This window comes from Taeniopygia guttata, chromosome 1A, assembly GCF_048771995.1.
Source record: "Taeniopygia guttata chromosome 1A, bTaeGut7.mat, whole genome shotgun sequence".
NCBI lineage: Eukaryota > Metazoa > Chordata > Aves > Passeriformes > Estrildidae > Taeniopygia > Taeniopygia guttata.
The window spans coordinates 3,628,802-3,643,874 of NC_133025.1; the positions used below are offsets into that span (position 1 = coordinate 3,628,802).

At 41.3% G+C, this 15,073-nt stretch overlaps 1 long non-coding RNA gene across 1 annotated transcript; it reads right to left on the reverse strand.

The window, feature by feature from the left end:
* Positions 1-420: 420 nt before the first annotated feature.
* Positions 421-12,942, reverse strand: LOC140680647 (uncharacterized). The gene is made up of 3 exons (XR_012052002.1): positions 12,717-12,942; positions 4,859-5,141; positions 421-1,497 (listed from the first exon to the last, which is right to left on the reverse strand). It is a non-coding gene; the product is annotated as an uncharacterized lncRNA (long non-coding RNA).
* Between the last annotated feature and the right edge of the window lie 2,131 nt (positions 12,943-15,073).

Genomic DNA, 15,073 nt, shown 5'->3' on the forward strand with positions numbered 1-15,073 from the left:
AAGATTACTAGTACAGAAAAGGAGTTGCCATGGAGTAAACCACAAACACAGATACAGCCTTTTTAGATCTAGGTTTAACAAGGGCTTTTTTGAAATCCTGCAAGTGCTTTTAAAACTCTGCACAAACTCATTTGGTCTGGAGGAATGTTCTTTCCTTAAACTGGTCTCTCAGCCAGTTTGAAGAAAGGGCAACACTGTGATCTTACTGGAGCCCTTCCCAGTTTAAATCAGCTGTAAACATCCATGTAACTCACTGAAACAAGCAAGCTTTGTGTTTTATTCAGCTTTTCTGCTGTGAATCACTCTTAACACAGGTCCTGTATTCAAGGGAATAACATTTCATATGGACTTCCCAGGGAGAGTGTAGGGGTGGCTTTAGCAGCTACCTAAACTCTGTGTGAAAAACACCAATCACTTGGGTTTTTTTAAATTTTTAAAGTTTAATAATAATAAAATGGTTAAAAAATAGTAATACAATTAAAGTAATAAAGTTTAGAGTTAGGACAATTACAAGACAATAAAAAGCAAAGAATTATGGATGTCCAGATGCTCTCTCAGACACTAAGTCATGAAAAGCATCCCTTGTGAACAAAGGAATAACCCTTAAAACAATACACTTGTTGCATATTCATACACCCTTCATGGTTATGCATACATTTTATTCTAAACAAGAAACTCTGTCTGTTGTATGTCAACTGTTCCTTTAATCCCCTGGCGTCTTCGAGTCTGAGCAAGGCCTGAAGAAATGAGCTTCTTCTGATAAAAAGCCATAAATTCCTCTCCTTTGGAAGATTTAGGTGTCCCTCAAAGTGAGTATCTCATCCCTAAAAAAAAAAACAACTTCCCCCACATACATAGTCTCTATTTTAACATTATGTTGGAACCTAAAACTACACTTAACACAATACGTAAGAGAATTAATACAGCATAACTTTCTAACATTACACATATAATATTCATTGTAACATTTGCGAAAAGCCAATCATAAATATGTATTTTTCACACTCTGTTAATCAGCATATTGTTTATGCATCCTTTAAATTACAGTAATGGTGGTTGTGAACTCACATTGTGCACCCACAAAGGCCCTTCCCAACCTCCACAGCAGCATCCAGCTCTGTTGCAGGGCAGAGGTTTGGGGAAACCTGAGTTATATCAAGCTCAAAATTATCATGAGAAGATTTTCATCCAACCTAATTATCTATAAAGGTCAAACAGGTTTTAAACACTTTTTATTTCCCATAAAAGTGAGATGGAGCTGACACAAAGCACACAAATGTCGCACCTTAAGTGGAGCAACTTTACCATGTCCATACAGGGTTCAACTCAAGAGAGAGCTGTGTGGTCAGCACAGTTGTCCCTGAGAGTTCCCCCTGGAGTCAGTGGAGGGTTAATAAGGACATCTAGGATGTGATTCACCTCCTCTTCTGGACATCTACATCCACCAGATGAGTCTCTCTTATCTTCTCTCCCTCTCTCCCTTCCATCTGCACACAGCTGTTAAACAAGCACAGCAGGTCTTTTAGGTAGCCCCAGCTGGATGAGACAAATCCATCCTGAAAACCCATACTGAGTTTGAAAACATAATTTAAATTGATTGTTTAGTGACTGAGAACAGTCTTTTCTGCCAAAAATCCTGGATATGGGTCACCATGGCTCATATTAACTATTCCTTTCTTTGATGCTGAGTTGTGACATAAATATGTAAACATGAAAAACTTGGTTATGTTTTGTTTCCATGAGGTGAGTACTGCCACAATATTCTTAACACACCAATGCCTAGACTGGGTTCCTTAATACTTCCCCATGCAAAAGAGTTGAATAGTACAGATAACTTCCTTCCTATTCTTATTTGCAATCATCATTCCCTTGGCCTAAACAAAAAAAAAAAAAAAAAAAAAAAAAAAAAAAAAAAAAATTGAGGAACTGGTAAATTAAGTGTATTATTGTATGGTCATATTTGCTCCTTCTCTTCTTTTTATTGCCAGGAAGTTATAGTGAATCAAATCTATTTAATCTTTTGAAGTGCACAAGTGCACCTTACAGTGAGCTTCTTACCCAAGCTTACCATTTCTTAGCTTGATTTCAGCAAGAATTTTTTATATTATCTGTAAAGTTACAGAAATATAACTAGATGAATTATGAGGTGAGTATGAAATTTATTGGAAAACCCCTGAAAAGAAAGTGCCCTTAAAATGGTTCAAAACTGTGTCAAATGGAAGGTCATATCGAGAGGCACTGATTAACTGCCAGAAGAGAAGGATGCACTGAAAGGTGGTGCCTGGGTGAGTCTTTGGTTATTCAGTCTTTCCAGCAATCCCCTGGATGATGAAGACCAGCTGGCAATGTCACACATGAAAAACTCAAATCTAACTCTGAACTGTCCAGCACATGCAAAGAAATCCCTTGTTTGTGCTGTGACAGTGAAGCCATGGACAGGGTGCTGCCCCTGCTTGTGGGCACTGCATGCTGAGAAGAGCATGGAGCAGCAATGGAAATGAAAAAGGGTTCCAGAAAACCTTTTCCAAAAGAAAGGACCAAAACCTTGAAGCTGTCTGAGGAATAATGATGGAGAAGGGGATGAAGTAAGAGCTTTAGCAGTGCTAGTGATGGAGCTCATCTAGACATGGACTAGATGAGCCTTCAAATCTCCTTCCAGCACTGGAGTCTAGGGACTATTTAAATAGGGCACATCCCCTTTATTAGAGGCATCTAAAATCAAGAGAGATGAATGTTAGCAAGTCTTAATGCTCAGTTTAACACACCCCACTATTGCCATTCCACTTTTGGCCCTTAAATTGCCCATGGTCAAAGATCACCATTAGAAATCTTCCTGCTGCATGTCAAAAGGCACCTTTCTTTCCAGATCTTCTTTACCTTCATGGGCTGGGTAGGTGCTTCTGTTTAGGAAGGCAGAGCTCAGTGCCTTCCTTTAGCTCAGTAAAAGCACAGCTAATCTTATCTGTATGAATTTTGTTGAGTCAGCTCTGAATTTACCACCTCATAGGAAGCTGATGTAGATGTTCCAAGAACTGGGGCTAAATTCTCTGCCACAGAAATTAAAAGCAAACAGTTTCATTTCAGGTCCTAGAGCCTAATGCAGTGCCTTACCCTGGGAGTGAAAAAAAACCCTTCTGAACTGGATGGATTTTGAGGATTACTTATAGAAATGCAAAAAATTAAAAGTTCTAAATGCAAATAGTAGTGGGAACTATTTAGAGAAGTTCTTCAGCTCGAGTAACTTGGAAGATTTTTAGATCTAATCGCTAACCAAGAAAAGTTGGTATTGAAGTGTGAGAACTGGTGTGGTACTCAGGAAACAAGTACAGAGTGAGAAAATGAAAAGCTGTGTAGAAAGCTCAGAATGCATTTTGCTTCAGCCAGGATAAAGAAACAGAAAATAATAGGAATTTTTCCTTCTTGAGGAGAAATTCTTAAAGCTGACCCTTCTATTCAGTGCAGAATAAGGGTTCATGCCTTGTTTTTTTTGCTTCTAATGAGGCTCAGGACTTTGTCCAACATCTTTGTGATGAATCCCAAATCCTCTTCTTACAGAATTAAGTGCAATCCTTCCAATTATTGCCAGAGTAACTCAGGCTGAGATTTGTTACAGAAGTCAGGCCTGATGATTTGGGACAGAATTTCAAAACCATGATTTCCTGTGGCTGCTGTAGGATTTTCTTGGTAGGGCATTTTTCTAATGCACATTCAGTGGTCCTCAAATACTCCAGTGACACCAGTATTCAAGCAGTTGTAGGTGAGGCAAACTAAAATGGGATAATTATGAATTAATGAGGGACCACTGATGTTCAGCAGAGGCAGACATTTGAAGACAGAAAATTAGGGGTGAGATATTAAATAAATAGCTCTGGTACTGGTGGGTACCCTTTCCATTGGGTCAGATCTCCATGGTGTGTTTTGGTGCAGTTAACCTAAAACCATTTTCATTGACTGAGCACCATTTGTGCAGTGGAGAAGGGTGGGGTTGGGATGGGATCTTCAGATTATTAAATCATACAATTATAGAGTCACATAATGGGTTGGAAGGGACCTTAAAGATCATCCAGTTTCAGCCTCCCTATTGTGGGTAGTGCCACTTTCCACTATCCCAAGTTGCTCCAAGTCCTGTCCAACTGGGCCTTGAACAATTCCAGTGTTGGAGAGTGAACAGTCTCTCTGGGAAACCTGTTCCAGTGCCTCACCACCTTCACAGTAAAGAAATTCTTCCTAATATCTAATCCAACTCTACTGTCCTTTGGCTTAAGGCCATTTCCCTTTGTCCTGTCACTCCATGCCCTTGTGAGAAGTGCCTCTCCAGCCCTCTTGTGAGCCTCCTTTAGATACTGGAATGCTGCTTTAAGGTCTCCCTGACCATGAGGCGATGGATGTTTGAGGTGTGAAGCTCTGAGCAACTTGACAGGCCTGTAGGGGATTCCAGGACACTTTGTGTCTTTTTCCTGAGGAGTTCAGCTGCTGAGACAAGATGAGAAAAGAATTTTGGATCAACAAGGTGGTTTTCACATTTCCTCAATTAATGAGATGTTGGTGAAGACACAGACTTTTGAGTTAGTCACCCGTCTGCTGTCACAGTGAGAGGAGAGGAGAAGCAGCAGCTCAGATGACCTATTTCTGATGTCTGCATTGGGGTGAAATGAGCTCCACTGAGCTCTTAGCTGAAACCCAAATGCTGCAGATGTCACATTTGGTTTGAGCATACCCACCAAACCTCCCACCCGGCATTCAACTGCCACGAACAAACTCTGCCTGCTCTAATTAGCCCAGACATTGCCCTGTGCTGCCTTGGTGTCCATAACAGTCTCCCAGTGCTTAGAGACCTTGGCAAAAACAATCTCCTTACCACCAGGTTTAATCTCTTCAATCAGATGAGCTAGAAATTTGTCAGTTGTGCTGGATCCAGACCCTGTCACCAACCTCACCATCTTTCTGACTCTTGTGCACAGGTTATAAATACTGGAGAAGTAGGTTTGGGGCTGGATTCTAGACAGTTTCACTCTTGAAGGGTAATGCAATTAAAGGTGAAATCAAAGGACTGCAGCTGGCAAATCTGTAGTATGGAAAGGTCCAAGATGTCCACATGAGTCCTGTTCTGTTCAGGGCCTCTGATGGTCAATGACTCTCTGCTGTGGGGAGGAAAAGGAAAGAAGAAGGTGACCAGACAGGATCAAGCTGACTGTAAAGCATGCTAATGAAATACAGGAGTTATTTCCATAAAGCAAATCATATTTCACACCCTGGAGCTGCTCTTCTAAGAAAACAGCAGCTATTTATCAGGCTGTTCAACACAAGTACCCTTACCCTGAGGAAGTTCTCCTCTGACTCTAAGGAATTAAACTGTCCACATTTTACAGCCAGACCTTATTTCATCACCTGCATCCATCCAGCTGAGGGAAGTGCCTGGTGGTTGGCTTTGGAGCTTGCAGAGGAATCATTCATGTGAGGCAAACAGCCTCAAGCTTTCTCCCAGAGATCAGGACAAAGCTCATTGTAACTGAAGAACATTCAGTGCTGAAAAGAGGGCCTCACCCCAACATTCTGAGCTCAGACAGTGAGTGCAATTAGCTTAGAATCTGATTGCGTTTACCAACTGCACAAAATGTGCAAATTTTGCTGGAGGTCACCTTCATCCAGCAGAATTCCATCATGTGTGGGATGGTCTTGTGCTTTGAAAGGGTACAGTGATACTGCAGACAGGAAATCAGATAAAAAAACAACATGTGGGATCTTTTATATCTCTTCTGGGTGCACACTTACCCTCTTTTCTATTGATACCTCTGATTATCACAGTTCAGCCCTCCTGAAGTCCTGTCTATTTTGATCCCTGCATGGTGATAACCAAGGACAACCCTACACAGTCCTCTGAAGAAAATATTAAACAATCTTATGATTTTAGGCTCTGTCCTCAGGTGGATGGTCCTAACTCCTAAATTTCTTTGATTCTACTCCCAGAGATCAACATTCCCTCATCTTGACTTTGACTTGCAACTTACTTTTAATATAGAGAATTATTAAATAAGTCTTTGAAAATGAGAATATTTTGGCAGAGTTTCACATATCCCCATGTCACACAGAGGCTGATATCACTTGTATTGAAGGAACAAAGAGAGGACAATTTCCAGGGCTGATTTACTTCCTATCAGCCAGACTGCCCCTCGCTCAGATGCCCTCATGACCATCTTCATTATATCTGTCACCTGCATGATACGAAGAGTAGCACTGAAAAAACATCTCATTAGCCGTTTTCATGGTGAGCAAGTGGAAAACCTGAATATGTGATGTGACTAATAAAAGCCAGACACTGAGCCCCCTCCATTTGGAGTGTTTTTGTCAGGTCATTTAAAGTTAGAAGTGGAAAGTACTCCAGACACTCTGCCAGATATGTTCAGCTTAGACTATAAAAGAATAGATGAAAGATAATATGAAAAAATAAATCATAATAGAATTATATTATCTACCAGCTAGGCTGTTCAGTATTCATCAAGATGATTACATCTGTATCATCTCTCTTTAGTGGGATCAAGAATATTAAAAATAAATTTTTCCACAAAGACAGTAACTGTACCCATTTTAATGCAACTGGATTTGCATTCTGGTTGCTGTGGCATCTCAAATGTCCATGCACAGCCAAACCTCAGCTCCTCACACTCCCCAAAAAGTGATATTGTCTGAGCAGAGCTGCTGGCATTCACTGACTGTCACGGGCATTGCTGTCAGCTCCCCATGGTGGCACAGCCTGGCTCTGCCCTTGGAATGCTCCATTCTGGCAACATCCAGCTCCAGTGTGGAGCTTTGAAATGAGAAATCATAATCAACAAATGGGAATTTCCAATACATGGGAAACCAGAGGAGCTAAGAGAGGGAGAACTTCATGAGAAGGACCAGCTTCCAAGGGCAACAAGCATCAGAAGGAACCCAGAGGAGACAGCTTAGAGCACCTCCTCCTAATTTGGGCTCCTCCACTAACTCCAAATGTGGATTGGGGGAGTCACTTCCTTGCCTTTCCCCTTGCCCAACACCTGTAAACTCTTGATTACAATAAATCCTTAATAAAAATCTTCACATTAACTGCAGAGGTGTCTCTATGTTCACCTGCTTGATGCCATGTGCACTCTTTGAGCTAAGACAGAACCCTGCCTTAGAATCACAGAATAATTTGGATTGGAAGGGACCTTCGAGATCACTTTGTTCCACCCCCCTGCCATGGGCAGGGACAGCTTCCACTATCCCAGGTTGCTCCAAGCCCTGTCCAACCTGTCCTTGAAGATTTCCAGGGATGGGGCAACCACACTTTCTCTGGGCAACCTGTGCCAGAGCTCACTACACAAACAGTAAAGAATTTCTCCCTGATATCCAATCTAACACTGTCCTCTGTCAGGTTAAAGCCATCCCCCCTTGTCCTGTCACTCCATGCCCTCATACAAAGTCCTTTCCAGCTCTCTTGGAGACTGCTTAGGTACTGGAAAGTGTCTGAAGTTCTCCCCAGACCCTCCTCTTTTCCAGGCTGAAGGATCATTGAAAATATCTCCTCCTAATTCTGAATAACTAGAAAAAAACAGAGCAGAAATTTAGTCAAAATGTTTCTACCTTACATTTAAAAAGAATGAGAGAAAAGCTTCATTTGTTTTTGCTTCAGGAAGCTCTCTGCACCAACGGAGAAGAAAGTCCCTTTCTAAAATAACAAGAAATTCATTAGCACTGCTTGTACTTTTTTAAGGTCACCATTACAGATATTTTTGATAACACATCCTTTTACGTACATGTGGTCTGGTCTGATGGTGGAGATAATGCTGTTTACCTGAAGAGTAGGTTTGGGGTAGGGTTTTTTTTATGTCTTCCTTGTTTTTGAGGAACAGAAGGATGGACAACGCTCACACTTGGCCATTGCTCATTTCTGATTAGGGCATTGGAATGAGCGTAGAAAGGAAAACAAGGCACGTGGTGAACACTGTCAGGTTGAAAAATATGAAAGCCCAGAATTCCATTTCCATCATTTGCCTTCCATGATGCAGTGATCTGATCCATGGTGGGATGGAGGACTTTGGAGTCCTCTGTCTCAAGCTACATTGCTTTTGTTTTTTTAAGAAATATGAGTTGACAGACTGGGCTACATTACCTATTAGGCCTTTTTCAATAATCAGGATAATATTTCTGAAGGAAGAGGCAAGAAATCCTGCCCAGAAAAATGCAGAATAATCAGCCTTTTTTCCTAATCTTGTTTTAACTTCCAGTCATTAAGTTGTTTTATAACATAAGTTATAACATAAGTTGTTTTTCTGTGTTGAATGAGATACACACTCAGAATAAACACTCTTTGTTTCTTACTCAAGCAGTGTCTTGTCAACTGTAGAGTTATCAAAAATTGTATGGCAAACAATTATGTATTTTCATAAAATTAAAACTATGACCAAAAATGAGTCCTAGGATATAAAGTGGAACATGAAAGTGCCCCAGTAAATTAGGAAAGTGCTGTTCCAAGGATTATATTCTAGACATGATTGACCACCTGGCAACAGCCTGTGCTTGAAAATTTATTGGGCATCTCAGTTTTAGAAAGATAAAAATTAATGAAATTAATTATATCCTAATTGTATAAGACAACATCCCTGTGTCCATATGTCCATATATAGGGTCCTCTTGTGAGATGGAAAGTGTAACTTCTAAACAGCTGGAGAATGCTGCTTGGGGCTTGATGAAGTTCCAGATCCTGAACCAGAGTCGTATCCCTTAGACCAGACTGGTCAGGGATGAGGATGATCCCGTCTCTGTCAGCATCACACACCTCTGTGGCATAAACCATTTGGAAGGGTTGGCATGAAAGTCCTCTACAACGACCCTAAACCAGCATTTCCTCAATTCAACAGATTCTGAACATCTGTCTTAGCTTCAAAAATTCACCAGGAATATCAATGCCACTGGATATGCTTCAGGGCCCAGGATGCTGCACTTGATCCTAATGGGAAGAAATCCACACATATAAGATAAGACCACGTCCCAGCACAAAATTCTGCATGGAAAAGAAGCTGAATTTCTGTTTAAAAGCTGGGGATCCCTAATGGAGGAGGAGAACTCCTTTTGACATTTTCCCAGTGGTCAGAGCACTTGGACAGTAAATCCAGAGCAAGTGTGGGTGCTAAATTTTCTCCTTCATCTCTCTGGAGAAGTACAGCAAGTAACAAAGCCATAGAAATAATCACAGATTCATCAAACAGTTCAGATTGGAAACAAGGCTGGTAATGTGATGCCACCAGGATTTATTCACCTGGCCTTGCAAACCTCCAAGGATGGAGACTGCCCAGCCTCTCTGGGCAATCTGTTACTACCCATGAGCAGCTCAGTGCCCCATTAATGTGCTTCTAACACCAAATAGTTCTGTTTATACCAAGAATGTCACGACAGCCACCACGACAGGACATCAGAAAATTCTCTTTGAACTTCAGGTTCTTGAACTCAGCTGTTTTGGGCTGAAAACAGTGGTTCATGAGAATTTGATATAAATCTTGAGCAAGCGGAAGGGTAACCTCACCTTGTGAATCATCTGAGCAGAGGCATTTCCAGAGCGATGGCGCTCTGCTCGATAACAACCCACAGTTCTTAGAATTCAATCTCATATCCAGAATTTTATTTCAGTCCAAAAAGACTACCTGTAAATTTGGATAGAGCTTTAATTCAGATGTTTATAAAGCTGATTTCCTTCTCCAACTCCAAACCCTCTTTCACTGTTTGCCTTGGCTTACAGTATCTTTCTCAGTTATAAGTTTTAAAACCTGCTGACCAATGCAGCAGAGGTTTAGCTCCCCTGAACCCCTCATTTCCATAAAATCACAGAATCATAGAATATTTTAAGCCAGAAGTGACACACAGGGATGACTGAGTCCAACTCCCAGCAAAAGCTCTTAATCCAGATCTTTGTAGGTCCATTTCAACTCAAGATCTTCTAGAATTCTAAAAAGACAAACCTGAAATCCCTCCAGTTTCTCAGGCAGTGGGATTTTCAGCATGTAAGAAACCTGTATTTTTGGCACACAGACCCACTGTGGCTAACACGGGGGAGTTCTGAATAATTTCTTATCCAAATCCTTCCTCTAGCAGAGCAGCACAACCCCTTTTTTTTTTTTTCCTCAGCGATGGCAGATATCCCATCTGTACTGAGTCTAGTCATGTGTAATATTTTCACTGCTATGTTTTTGACGTTTTCACACTTCTTCAAACAAGCTTGAGACAGTGGTGGTTGGACAAAATGGTCATTTCCTCATTTAAAGCATGTTGGGTTTTTTTTTCCCATGGCTGGCCAAACAAAAACACTCCCTGTGCAGTGTCAAAAGCAATGGAGTTTTTTTCAGTTGTCATCAAAAATATTGAAGTATGTGTGTTGGAAAATTCATCTGTGATGAAATGTTTCTGTTCTGAGACATGTCTTACTCATTTTAGTTGTGGAACTTAGCCAAAGTATGAAACTAGGTGAAAATGTGAAGCAAGTAAAAAATAGGGGACAAACCCCCACAATTTTCTGGGGGTTTGGGTTATTCTATATATGGCAAAAGGCACTGTTTCCTTCACTGCTTTCACAGTCATATTTTCAGCTGTTCCCTTAGTAGAAGAAAGAATATTTCCAATGCCTTTCTAACTGTTTTCATTTCCTTCAGGTTGCTGCTCCTTGAAGTTTGGGTTTTGTTTTGTTGTTTTTTTTTTTTTTTAAGGCAGCAAACCTAAGCTGATCTTCCCAAGCCAGGACAAGTTTTCCTCTGGGACTTTCCTCATCATATTTGATTTTGCCCAGTGGGCAAAGCTGAAGATCACTGGGAGGACAACAGCAAGCATTTTCTGGGGGAAAAAAAAAAATTTAAAAAAAAAAAGAAAATCAAATCCAGAAAGGTTTGGAGGTTCTGCCACGGTCACCACAAAAAAATGTGGTGTGTAGCAGGGTTGGTTCTCTGCTTGGGATCTTCACCATTGGTTGGAAACCACCATTTAATGGGATTTTGAGCAGGTTGACATTGCTCTGATCAGCCCTCATGTTTTACATTTGTGCCAAATGCTGATCCCCACCGTTTCCCACCTGTGTGAGTGGGAGCTGCTCTGTTGTCCCCATCCTCAGAGGTTCTAAAGGGTGGTTTCTCACAGCCACCCCAGAAAACTCCAGTTAGGTTGCCATGCACTGCCCTCTAATGCCATTTTGGCATATTAGCACCCCTCACCCTCAGAGGAGATCTGTAACATAAAACAAATCAACCACATCCACCAAAAACTGCTAGCAACGCTTTAGGGAAATGAGACATAAATGAGACATTTAATGGCTGTTTTTTTTTCCCCAGCACTGCTTTATTTTACGCATTCTTAAAGATCACCATCGGAGAGAAAAATGAGAACTCCCTATTTATTTTTTCTGGACCATTTTGGGTGCTTGATGCTTCTAAGGTCCCCTTCAGCTGTCTCTTTTCACCCAATACATCTGATTTCTTTATTTTTTATTGCACTGCTGCTTCTTGGAGAGGATGAGATACCCAGGAGTGCAGGTGGCCACTCAAACGTGCATGTGCGTGTTGGATTTATGAGGATACTTTCTCCTTTTTTAAGATTTTAATGCTTCCCAGCAGCCTGTTTGCTTTCCTGCTTCCTTCCTTCACTAAGTAGGCATTTCAGGAAAATGGTCCACAATGAATGCAGCATCTCTTTCCTTAATGGAAGCAGCTGATTTAGAGCTGCTGCTGTGTGTGTTTTGTTAGTGCTATTTTGTCTTGTGTGCATTGCTTTGCATTCATTAACAGTGGGTCCCATCTGCCATCTCATCACTGAGCCAGTGCCACGCTATCCTTCTGCAACTTCTTGCTTACAGCTTTTGGCTGATTACTCTGAAAAAAAATTGGGATTTGCAGCAGATTTCACCACCTTGGCTGTTCACCTTTTCTAGGTGGCCTGTTGGTACAATGAGGGGTTCCAACCAAGGCTGGTGGCTCTTCTCACAGTGGGAAAATCAATTTATTCACAGCTTTTTGGATCTCCCTGTAATTAATCTGATCTCCATTCTCCTCTCCTCTCCTCTCCTCTCCTCTCCTCTCCTCTCCTCTCCTCTCCTCTCCTCTCCTCTCCTCTCCTCTCCTCTCCTCTCCTCTCCTCTCCTCTCCTCTCCTCTCCTCTCCTCTCCTCTCCTCTCCTCTCCTCTCCTCTCCTCTCCTCTCCTCTCCTCTCCTCTCCTCTCCTCTCCTCTCCTCTCCTCTCCTCTCCTCTCCTCTCCTCTCCTCTCCTCTCCTCTCCTCTCCTCTCCTCTCCTCTCCTCTCCTCTCCTCTCCTCTCCTCTCCTCTCCTCTCCTCTCCTCTCCTCTCCTCTCCTCTCCTCTCCTCTCCTCTCCTCTCCTCTCCTCTCCTCTCAGTTCAGGAGACCCAGCTGCATCAAACTCATCTCAAAATGATGAGAAAATTGTGAAGCTGGGAGAAAAGAGCTGCAAGAAAACATAAAGACAGAGAGATGTGAGATTAGAAAGGCTGCTAGAGATGTAGAACTGGTGACTCAGCAATCACAAGTGAGATTCGAGAAGAAAAGCACCAGCATAGAAAGGTTTGAAATATGAATGGAAAAAAATAAATTAAAATAGCTGGAAGATCAGACTTCAACATTTATGAGGGTCTGTAGGAGGCAGAGAGCTGGCCAGTGCTCCTCCACCTTTGCAGATAAAAGGAGATTTCAGCCACAATTAACCCACCTGCAAGATGTGCAATGCTGGGGATGAGCTCACATATTTCTCCTCCATTTCCAGTCTGTCTGGGACCTTGGCAGCAGGGTGAGGTTTCTTTATCTCCCCGAATTTAATGAGAAGGATTTTCTTGGCTCCTCTTCTCCTAAGTGGGCGTGTACAAATACACTGTGGCTATTATCACAGTGATGGATCAGTTTTGATCCATGCCTACTGCACTTTCCAGGCTTAACCAAGAGCTGCTTCTCTCCTTGTGAGTTATCTGATTTATGGCTTTAATAGGTAGTAATTTACAGGTCTGATAATTCAGCCTTTACCCTCCCTGTTATGACTTGTTCTGAGAAGGAACCAAAATCTCCCATTGCTCTTGTGTTTTCCACCTCTGCAGACTCTAATCTCCTCTGAGTTTCTCCCAGTGGCTGTCATGCTGTGATATTGCTCTGTGACATCTCAATCCACAGGGATTTTTCTCTGTAGCTTTTGATGCAATTAATTATTTGATTCCTTCCTTTAACATAGGATTCATGGTTCTTTTCTCAGTGGGACTCTTAGGCTGTAAAAGTAATCCCTTACTAATTTTTTTTTCTTCCACAAGGTTACAGATGTGTGAATTATATCAATCCTCCCTTTAAAAAATGCAGGCATTGCTAAAGCAAAAACCACAGGAAGATGCTTGGGAGATCCTCTATAAATAAAGTGAAGACTATTTCTTTTTATATTTAAGGAGCTTTCACTGTCATGATGAAAATAGACATATCTGTAAATGTGTTTAGAAGTACTGAGTTAATAGAAAGCAGCATAAGTAGGAGAGGAAGTAGTAGCTTTATTTTATTTATTTTTTTCAGCTAACCACAGGGAAATAAACTGCACAGTAGCACAGTCGGAAGCAATGCTGGAGATAAAGACTTTCTGATTAATACAGAGATAGTGCTTGTAATATTTTGAGGTTGAGGTGCCAGGTCTGTTTGCTTCAGGGCTGGTGTTTGGCTTTGCAGACAGTCTTGCATGTTCATTTGCATCATCATGTGGTGCAAGTGGCCATAATTCTTAGAAAACTCAGCTCATCTATTTCACGTGCTTGGTATGAGCTGGAGACACACACCAGTGCAGTGTAAGTAAAAAAGAAAATCCTTTTTTGCCTCTGTCGAAAAGAAAATATTAAATAATTAGTGCAAGATATTGGGCTGGGAAATTGGTATGGTTGGGTAAATTCCAGGCTCAGACAGATACAGAGTTTTAAGGTTTTTAGGAAACAGAAGTTGTTTCTGCAGACCAAACAAGTCCACTTCAGCCCCAAATGACATAATGCAGCAAGACCTTCTAATAGCCAAATATTTTGCAGTATTTGCAGTTACCCAGTGACCTCAGTGGCAGTGATGGCACAGCAAAATGATAGCAAACATGCTGGAATAACAGGCAGAATTGTTTGAAATTGATGAAGAATAAGTCTTCTGTTCTCGTAACTTTCTCAGTGCTGCCAGAGTCTTCATGAAGAGTTTCATATAATTGTCTCCATTTTCCTGCCCAAAATCTCAGGTGCCCTTGGTAAGTATCTAGAATTACTGAACAGCCATGGAGACTGGTTACTCACTGAATAAACTACCACAGATTACATAATGAGCTAGAAACACAGTATGGAAAATTGTAATAGAACATTCAGAGCAAACAGTGTTGGGCGTAAATCCAGCCCTTGGGATGTGTCGTGCCACCCTCCCACTGATTTATTAAAAAAATATGGATATTGATCTAGTATCAATATCCAACTGTGACGGGCAAAAACCCTCTAACAGTTTAAAGTTATAAAGTGTGTGTTTATTCAATGCTGGGATAGCCCCCAAATCCACACCGCAGCTTCCAGGTGATTACAGAGCCCTTTTATCCATACAAGTATTGAATACACAAAATACAAATCCATATTCATCATTTTGGTACATCCCATTCCCCGCTTCGTATGCTAATCACTTCAAAAGCCATTCAGCATGCGTGGTTTGTCCCTTGAAATGGGTCGGTGTCCCTTTCATGGGGAGGGGTCCCAAAATTAGGAAGTCAATGAAGTCTTCCTCGTTCTGACCTTTCTCCCTTTTCAATGCAAATATGACAAATGAACTCTTGGTAGAACTCCCATTCCTTGTCTTCACTTGGTTTCAGAACAGAGGAGGCCCACAATTGTCTTATGTTCCTAAAAGCTATTTATCAGTTTCTATATTCTTCATTATAAACCCAGCTAACTAAACATTGTGCTGACAAGCAACCAATTATTAGTTAACTACTAACTCTTAACTTCACCAAGGCCTACTAATTTATTTTAATTAACTCTAGTAAGGCTTATCTGTGTGAAAACCGCTTATTTTATGATTGGCTTTTCG